Genomic DNA, 8,014 nt, shown 5'->3' on the forward strand with positions numbered 1-8,014 from the left:
ACTGGTAAGGGGAAGTTTTCTATTTTGCACTTGCAAAGCCAGGGGGGGTCTTTATCTTGCTGTGCTTTTAAACTGGGCACTGGAGAGGGCTGGAAATCTCACTGATTCTTTTGGGGGGGGGTATTATTGCAGGCAGACTACAGAGTAAGCTCCATTGACCACTATAGGACTTACTTCTGAGTAGATATGCATAGGATTGGGCTCACAGGCTGCAATTCTACCCACACTTTCCATTGACCACTATGGATTGACTTCTGAGTAGACATGCATAGGAGTGGGCTCACAGGCTGCAATCCTACTCACACTTTCCTGAGAGTAAGCCCTATTGACCACAATAGGACTTAGTTCAGAGTAGATTCACTTGGTGGAACAGGACTGGCTCCCCCTTATTTAATTTATTTATTTATTTATTTTAATTTGCTTGATGATGTCACTTCTGGCCATGACATCACTTCCAATGGGTCCTGGACAGATTGTCATTCTAAAAAGTGGGTCCCAGTGCTAAAAGTTTGAGAACTGCTGCAATAAGGTGTTAGTAAGTTGACGGACATGTGTGTGTATGTGAAACTCTACAAGTTTTCAAAATCACTAAAATCAGAGTTTGGAGGAATAAGACCATCATGTTATATATCAATCAATGCATAATTTCATGCAGAATGCAATGAAACAAACCACATTTAAATATCTGTGTTATAACAAAAGGTACAGCCAAAAAAACAGGGGGCAGGGCAATGATACATCACCACACCCACCTGGGGCATTGCCCCGCCCACTACATGGGGTGACGCATAGGCCTCCTGCACTGGGTAACTCGAATCCTAGTGATGCCACTGCTGTGACCCAGAGAGAGAGAGTGCAAGCAAGAATGAAATGAGCCATGAGAACAAGCAGGAACAGAAGCATTCATTGCTTACTCACATATGTGCCCCTTCCTCTGGGCAGGGTTGGGGGCTGGACAAGCCAGGAGGTAGAGCAAGTGAACAATGGCAGGTTGGAAGTGAACCCACTGACCGCATCATGTTCACTGTTTTTTACATCTACTGTATGGTTCTGTCTCTAGATATTCTCTCTGATTGTAGTCAGAGGTGATTGAGAAAAACACATCCTTAGGTTGATAGCTACAGTACTTACCTGTCCATGATATTTTTCCTTCTCCTACCGCAGCCAAAAGACTCCCCCTTCTCCACTGAGCGTCTCTTTTCTGACTCACTGAATTATTTATAAACTTTTATTTAGTGCATCTATTTTATTTATTTAATGGAACTTATAGCCCACCTCATGCCATCAAAGCAGGTAACAATTTATGCGTTGGGGCTGATTGGATGCAGTGATTGACTTCGTGGACAATATACTAAGGCCCAAATCCTATCCATCTTTTCCCACAGTGACACAGCTGTACCAACAGGGCATGTGCTGCAACCTGGAGTTGGGTGGCAGTCACGGAGGCCTCCTCAAGGTAAGAGAATGTTTGTTCCCTTACTTCGGAGCAGCATTGCCCTTCCCTTGGAGCTGGGAAGTTGGTTAGGATGTGTCCTAAGTTATTTATTTATTATACACATTTTTATACTACCCTTCTTTCAAGGAGCTCAAAGTGGTGTACATAGTTCCTTCCCTCCTTTTGTCTTCACAACAACCCTGTGAGGTAAGTGAGGCTGAGAGACAGTGATTGGCCCAAGGTCATCCAAAAAGTTTCATGACTGAGTAGGGATTTGAACCTAGATCTTCCAGGTCTAAGTCCAACTCCAAAATCACGACATCATCCTGGGACCTCATACCGAGGACGTTCCAATGTCACAGCAATGATGTGCTGATGTCATGGTGATTATATGGTTATGTCATTTCTTTTTTGCTTGCTTGGGAATCAATCTTTTCCTGACTAAAAAGTCTCACATGCTTGAAGGGAAGGTTCTCCAACCTTCTGATCATCTTAGCTGTCTTCTTTTCATCTTCTCCAGCTCTGCAATATGCTTCTTGAAGTGTGGCAACCGGAACTTTAAACAGGATTCCAATTGTGGCCACACCTTTGCTTTATACAGGGGCCCAACACTCATGGCATGAACCCACAGAAAATGACTCCCACAGTGTTGCTATACAGTAATTTCTCAATACACCTTAGCATGTAATCAGCCATTTGAAATGTAGGTGGTTTCTATGTCTTAATAATCAATGATCCGGAATGGCAGGGCAGGGGAAAAAAACATGTGATTCATCTTCTTTTAGGGGCACCCCGCCTATATTTGTACCTTTGCCCTCCTCCAGTAGCTACAAGGGGAGATCCAGGTATTGACCTTCAGCAGAAGGAAGAGGAGGGCTGTTTGCATTCTCCAGGTCCCTTCCTTTTTTCCTGCTGCCTCTCCCTCATCAGCTTGATGGCAAATACTACTGAACGACACTCAGACATGTGTCTTCTCCCCATGGATATAGGCAGTAATAAAGGAGATGCTTGAGAAGGCACAGTAATCTCCCAAATTGTTGTGCGTGGGGGGGGGGGGGGAGTATAATTTTTAAAATTCACAAACAATTATTTGGCACTGGATAATGAAAATGAGAACCCATATTTCTGGCCACACACCTCTTTTAAACACCCTTTTATAGATTAATAAGTAAAAAACTAAGTCAGACACTTGAACTATGTTTTTTCAGATTTCAGCACCAGGAGGAGTGGGGGCAGTGCTGGCCTCAGGACTGGCAGGGCCCAATGCAGGGCACTTGCGCAGACCCCCCCACCTCACCAGGTAGCTGAGACAACTGCAGCCGTGGTGAGCCAGATGCTATGTGCAAAGCATGGGACCCAGAAATAGTTGGCGGTGACATGATGCCCCACAAACTACTCCTGGGAGGCCCATTGCAGGCCAAACAGTCCCAGGGGAGAGTGAGCAAGCCCACACTCTGCTTGCCATGGTGCCCTCCTAGGCTGCCAGATGCTGGCTGCAGCAGTGGGAGATCTGCCTGCTGCCCCAGTGCGGGGGCACCCAGAGAGCAGGCCCAATTTCACAATATAGGCTACATTGCCCTAAGGCCGGCTCTGGCTGGGGGTAGGAGAAGATTCTCAGTAAGTTTTATTAAAAGCCCATTCCTATCCAACCTTCCTCACACCCATGCAGTGGCACCAGGGCAGGCTCTGCTGCACCCTGTGGGGGTTGTTGGAGCACTGGCAGGCTCTTCAACATAAGGGGACATTACCACAGCCAATTGTGGCAATGGATCTACTTGGACCTGCACCTGCTAAATCACTGCTGCAAGTCTGTGTTGCACTGGTGAGTGGGTCTGTGTTGGCGGATCTGGCCCAAGAAAGGGGATAGGATACAGCATGCACCACTGCCGCCAATTCTGCCCTCCTCCTGGGCCTGATCCAACCACCCCACCCCCTCCTCTCCCTTCTGTCCCATTAGACCCATTCCCCTAGCCCTTGGCTGCCCACTGCAGAGCTTATCTGCTCCAAAGCTAATCAAGACTTGCACTGCAACCAGGACAGGTCAGGCCTTCCCTCCGGCACTACCAACCTCTGTGCTGGGGTGGCCAAGATTTTAACTTTAGGGACCTGGACCTTTAACAATTGTGTAGAGGGGGTAGTTTCAGCAGGTGCAGCTTGTCATCTGTGAGAAGACAAGTTGTACCTGCTGCAATTCCCTCTTAAGAACATTAGAACATATGAACAGCCCCACTGGATCAGGCCATAGGCCCATCGAGTCCAGCTTCCTGTATCTCACAGCAGCCCACCAAATGCCCCAGGGAGCACACCAGATAACAAGAGACCTGCATCCTGGTGCCCTCCCTTGCATCTAACATAGCCCATTTCTAAAATCAGGAGGTTGCTCATACACATCATGGCTTGTAACCTGTAATGGATTTTTCCTCCAGAAACTTGTCCAAACCTCTTTTAAAGGCATCTAGGCCAGATGCCAATCTTCTACACAATTGTTAAAGGTCCAGGAGCCCTAAAGGTCCAGGGGCACATGCTCTACTGACACTGACAAAGGATAGGATTGTACCATAAATGGTCCTTTATACAAGATAAACTGCAAAAAACAGAGTGCTTTTCCAAGTATTTGTTGCATTATATTATCTCCTGCTAACCATTTCAGCATAATCAACACAGGTGAAATAGTCATCATTGTGCTTCTGGCGAATAGACCAACGGCCCAATCCTATTCAACTTTCCAGAGCGTATGTGGTGCAGCTCTGCAGATAAGGAAACAAACATTCCTTTACCTTGAGGAGGCCTCTGTCCTCCCCCACCCAATGCAGTGCATGCCCATTGGAATGGCTTCATCAGCAATGGAAAATTGGATAGGATTAGGCCCTTAATCCGAAGGCCCATTCTTTAATTTGCTTTTAACAGCAGTTGTTCTCACACGTTACAGTAGCAGTTACATAACCAGTGAATTATGTTTCCTAGTTAACATATAACAATGGTTGCCACTTTAATTACATAGCAGACAGACAACATGCAATGTCAATTTTTCACAGTATTAGACTGCATTCCTACGCACACTTTCCTGAGAGCAAGCCCCACCCAACACACTGGGACTTAGGTCTGGGCAAACATCAATAGGGTTGTGCGGTTGGTCAACAAAGAACTTGTGACATTGCATACTAGGAGTTTGCCAAAAGGTGCCAACAAGTCAAACAGAGCACCCTTTCAGATTTTGGCTGTTGGAGTTTGTCAGTTACCATTTAAATGGCAAAACTGGAAAACCTGTCAATCTGCAAACATTTGTAGATATTGGTTCCAGCTGTTGCTGCGTTTGAAACAAGATTTTCTGATAGTACTGTTCACATTAACAAACGGCTCCACTGCCAGCAACAATATTGGACTCTCAGGCCACATGCTTCCCTCTCTCCCACTGAGATGGACGGAGTAGGTCAAAATGTTAAATTTTGTCGCAATCATATCCTTACAAAGCATTGCTTACTTGAATAGTTTTTGAAGGTCATGTTTTCCGTATTTACTGGCCTCTTTGGCCTTTGCTTGTCCTAATATATTTGGGTGCTCTGGTCCCTCGGAGTTTCTTCGTCTGCAAAATGTCGAAAGCACCACCTCAATAGCAGTGATAGTCCATGATGTGTAACCAATTATGCATCATATTTAGTTCATAGAAACCAAAGCTGACAAGTCGCATCCCACCTGGGCGTCTAGCTTTCCTAAATGGGCCATTGCACTCACACGCTGATTCCCCCCCCCTTTTAATTTCCCCATCAGTGCTCCACTGTTGTTATGGAGACTTATTTCTGGTACAATGTGCTTCTTTCTTCTTCCACATGGCCCTCTTCCCTGGCATGCACTTCTGTTACCATGGTGATGGTTGGGCATTCCTTTTGCCTCTCCTTTCAGCAGTAAAGCACCTTCTGCTGCCTCACACAACTGTGTGGTGACAATAGATGGCTGCGGGCACTTAAAAAAAATCATCTTACAACCAGCTCCAACCTGTCAGCGACTCAATCAACTCAATCAAAACTGTGTGGAGCAGATGTTGGGGTCGAACATGAGATGACTAACCGCAAGTTTCTCTAAGCTTGGTTAATGTATGGTCAAGTCCATGGCATGCTGGGACATCATCAGTTTGCTCCAATAAGAGCAAATCTGTCTCCCCATTTCTTGCTCCATACAGTGTACAGAACAGGCTTGGTTTTGACCTTAGAGATAAACTTAGAGGAAGTGAACCAGGGATGTAAACTCAGGTGACTTGAGTCTGAGTTGCAAAAATCAGCATTTTTTGCTGACTCATGTACACTCGAGTCAGCTGTGCCGATGACTCAGGAATTAATTTGAGTCTGAGGCCACTGACTTGGCACTCAGGCCCCATGCATGCAGACTCGAGTCTGTCTGTGTCTGGGAGTGCTTGCTTACCTTTTTTGCAGCGTGAAAGACGTTGTGGAGCCATTGTTCAGACCAGGCGAGCAGCAGGAAGGAGGCAGGGAATGGTTAATGTTTGTTTTTGCATCTGAGCAGGAGGGGGGAAGGTGGGAGTGGGCTGTCTTGCCCATCTCTGAAGGAACCAATGATCACTGGATGAACAATGGGCAGTCTGATTTGTTTCTTTGGATGAGGGAGGGCAGGAGGAGGAGCCCAGGGGGGTCCTTGCCTTGGAATTGCCTGGAGAAGCCCAGGGAAAGCCCAGGGAATTGGCTGGAGAAACCCAGGGATAATTGTAGGAGGAAGTTCACAGCAATCACGCTTTCCAACTACATGGCTGCTGTGAGCTCTGTTGTTACTTGGGAGGAGGTAGCCCCATTGAATGACTGGTGCAAATGGGATTACTTCTGAGTAGAGCTGCAAAGGATTCAGTCATCCTGGTAAGCCTCACAGCTGCTGCACATGACCCTCCTCCCTCTTGCTGCTTCTGCCCCTGCTCCTGCAATTCATCCCACCCCTCCTGCCTTGTTTACAGATCAGATGGGGACAGCAGGGGAATGTTTAAAGAGAACTCTCTCTCTCTCTCTCTCTCTCTCTCTCTCTCACACACACACACACACACACACACACCACCACCACCACCACCACCACCACCACCACTGGGTACACAAAGCTCTCATCTCTCATCAACAGCCACCACTGGGTACACAAAGCTCTCATCTCTGCTGCCCATTGCAAAATGGGTGGTTCCTTAACTGATAACTTTGCCATTAGTAAAGTCACCCAATTACCATCAAAATCAACAGACAGACTCCTTGATCAGATATAGTTTAACCACTGGATTTAAATAATGGGAAGCTCTCTCTGATGCTCAACCCTCTCTTAAGGAGATCTTGAAAAGCAATTTGCAGGCTTCCTCTTGAGCTGTCACACTGCTAGTGGCACATGGGACACTGTGATGGATACCACCATCACGGGGCTCCCATAGACGAATGGCAATAAAACACTTTTTAAAAATGCATTTCACAGCTTCTTCTTTGTGAGAATTGCTTGTTTCACCATGAGCCTGCAGGCTGCTGGTTGAAACAGAGTGAGGGCAGTTTTTCTAGAACGGTTTTCCTTTGTTGGAAGAAAGGACGGTCTCATAATAGAGGGAGTCCAGCTTGTTAGATGAACTCCACCAAAAGTGAAAATGGAGTTCTAATAAGGATGCCTGGCCTGTGACTTCTTTCAGAACAGAACAACAAATTGTGCCCTACTCGTGTCGAACATCATCTCGCTGCACGTGTCTTTTAACACACCTGGTGAAACCTTCTGGTTGTTTTTTTTTTTCCCTGATGCAAAATGGCAGCATGTCACTTGATTACAGAGCAGCGGGTTCACTGCGGCTTTGCTTAAGGAAAAAAAAGCTCATTTCCTATCATTTTTGTTACTGGTAGCCCAGGAATGCGGCACTGAAAATCCATGGGCCAAGCCAGGCCAGCAAAGCAAATACTGCATATTGGTCTCTGAGCAATCCCCTCCAAATACTGATTAATATGAGGTGCAATTTCACCTACTCTTTGAAAGAATTCTGCCTTCAAAGGTTCTGAGAGATAAAATATTCCACATGGTAAAGCCCTCTCTCTTTTCAATATATGGTGGTGGTGATGATGGTTGCGTATTTATATGGCAGCTTTGGTGATCATAGAATGAAAAGCGAGGTCCATGCTTGAAGTGGTTTACAATCTCAATAGTGACACAAGGGAGACAACATGGGGAGAGAGGGATGGAAGCAGGGGGAAACACAAGAAGCAAGTGCAATTGTTTCAATTTCATGTATGCAGCATATTTTATTTATTTATTTATTTCATTGCAATATTTATATACCGCATTTCTCATAGACTCAAGGCGGTTTACATAGATGGTCAGACTGACCATAAATTCCATTCCTCCTCCCTGCAGTCCAGTCCAAATGGTAGAGCTGTGAAAAAATTACTGAAGTGCATTCCATGGCATCTCCATTGTTGCTTTGGAGTTGTGGTCCTAGGCTTTCACATGTGCATGGATTCCTTATACTGCTTCCTCAGTGTTGACTATGTACATCTGTGGATTTGCCTCTGTGCTGTGACAGTTTCCTACTGTTTGGTATTTCAAGTCTCTTTTTCTAGCCTGGTT

This window comes from Tiliqua scincoides, chromosome 4 (assembly GCF_035046505.1).
Source record: "Tiliqua scincoides isolate rTilSci1 chromosome 4, rTilSci1.hap2, whole genome shotgun sequence".
In the NCBI taxonomy this organism is placed as follows: Eukaryota; Metazoa; Chordata; class Lepidosauria; order Squamata; family Scincidae; genus Tiliqua; species Tiliqua scincoides.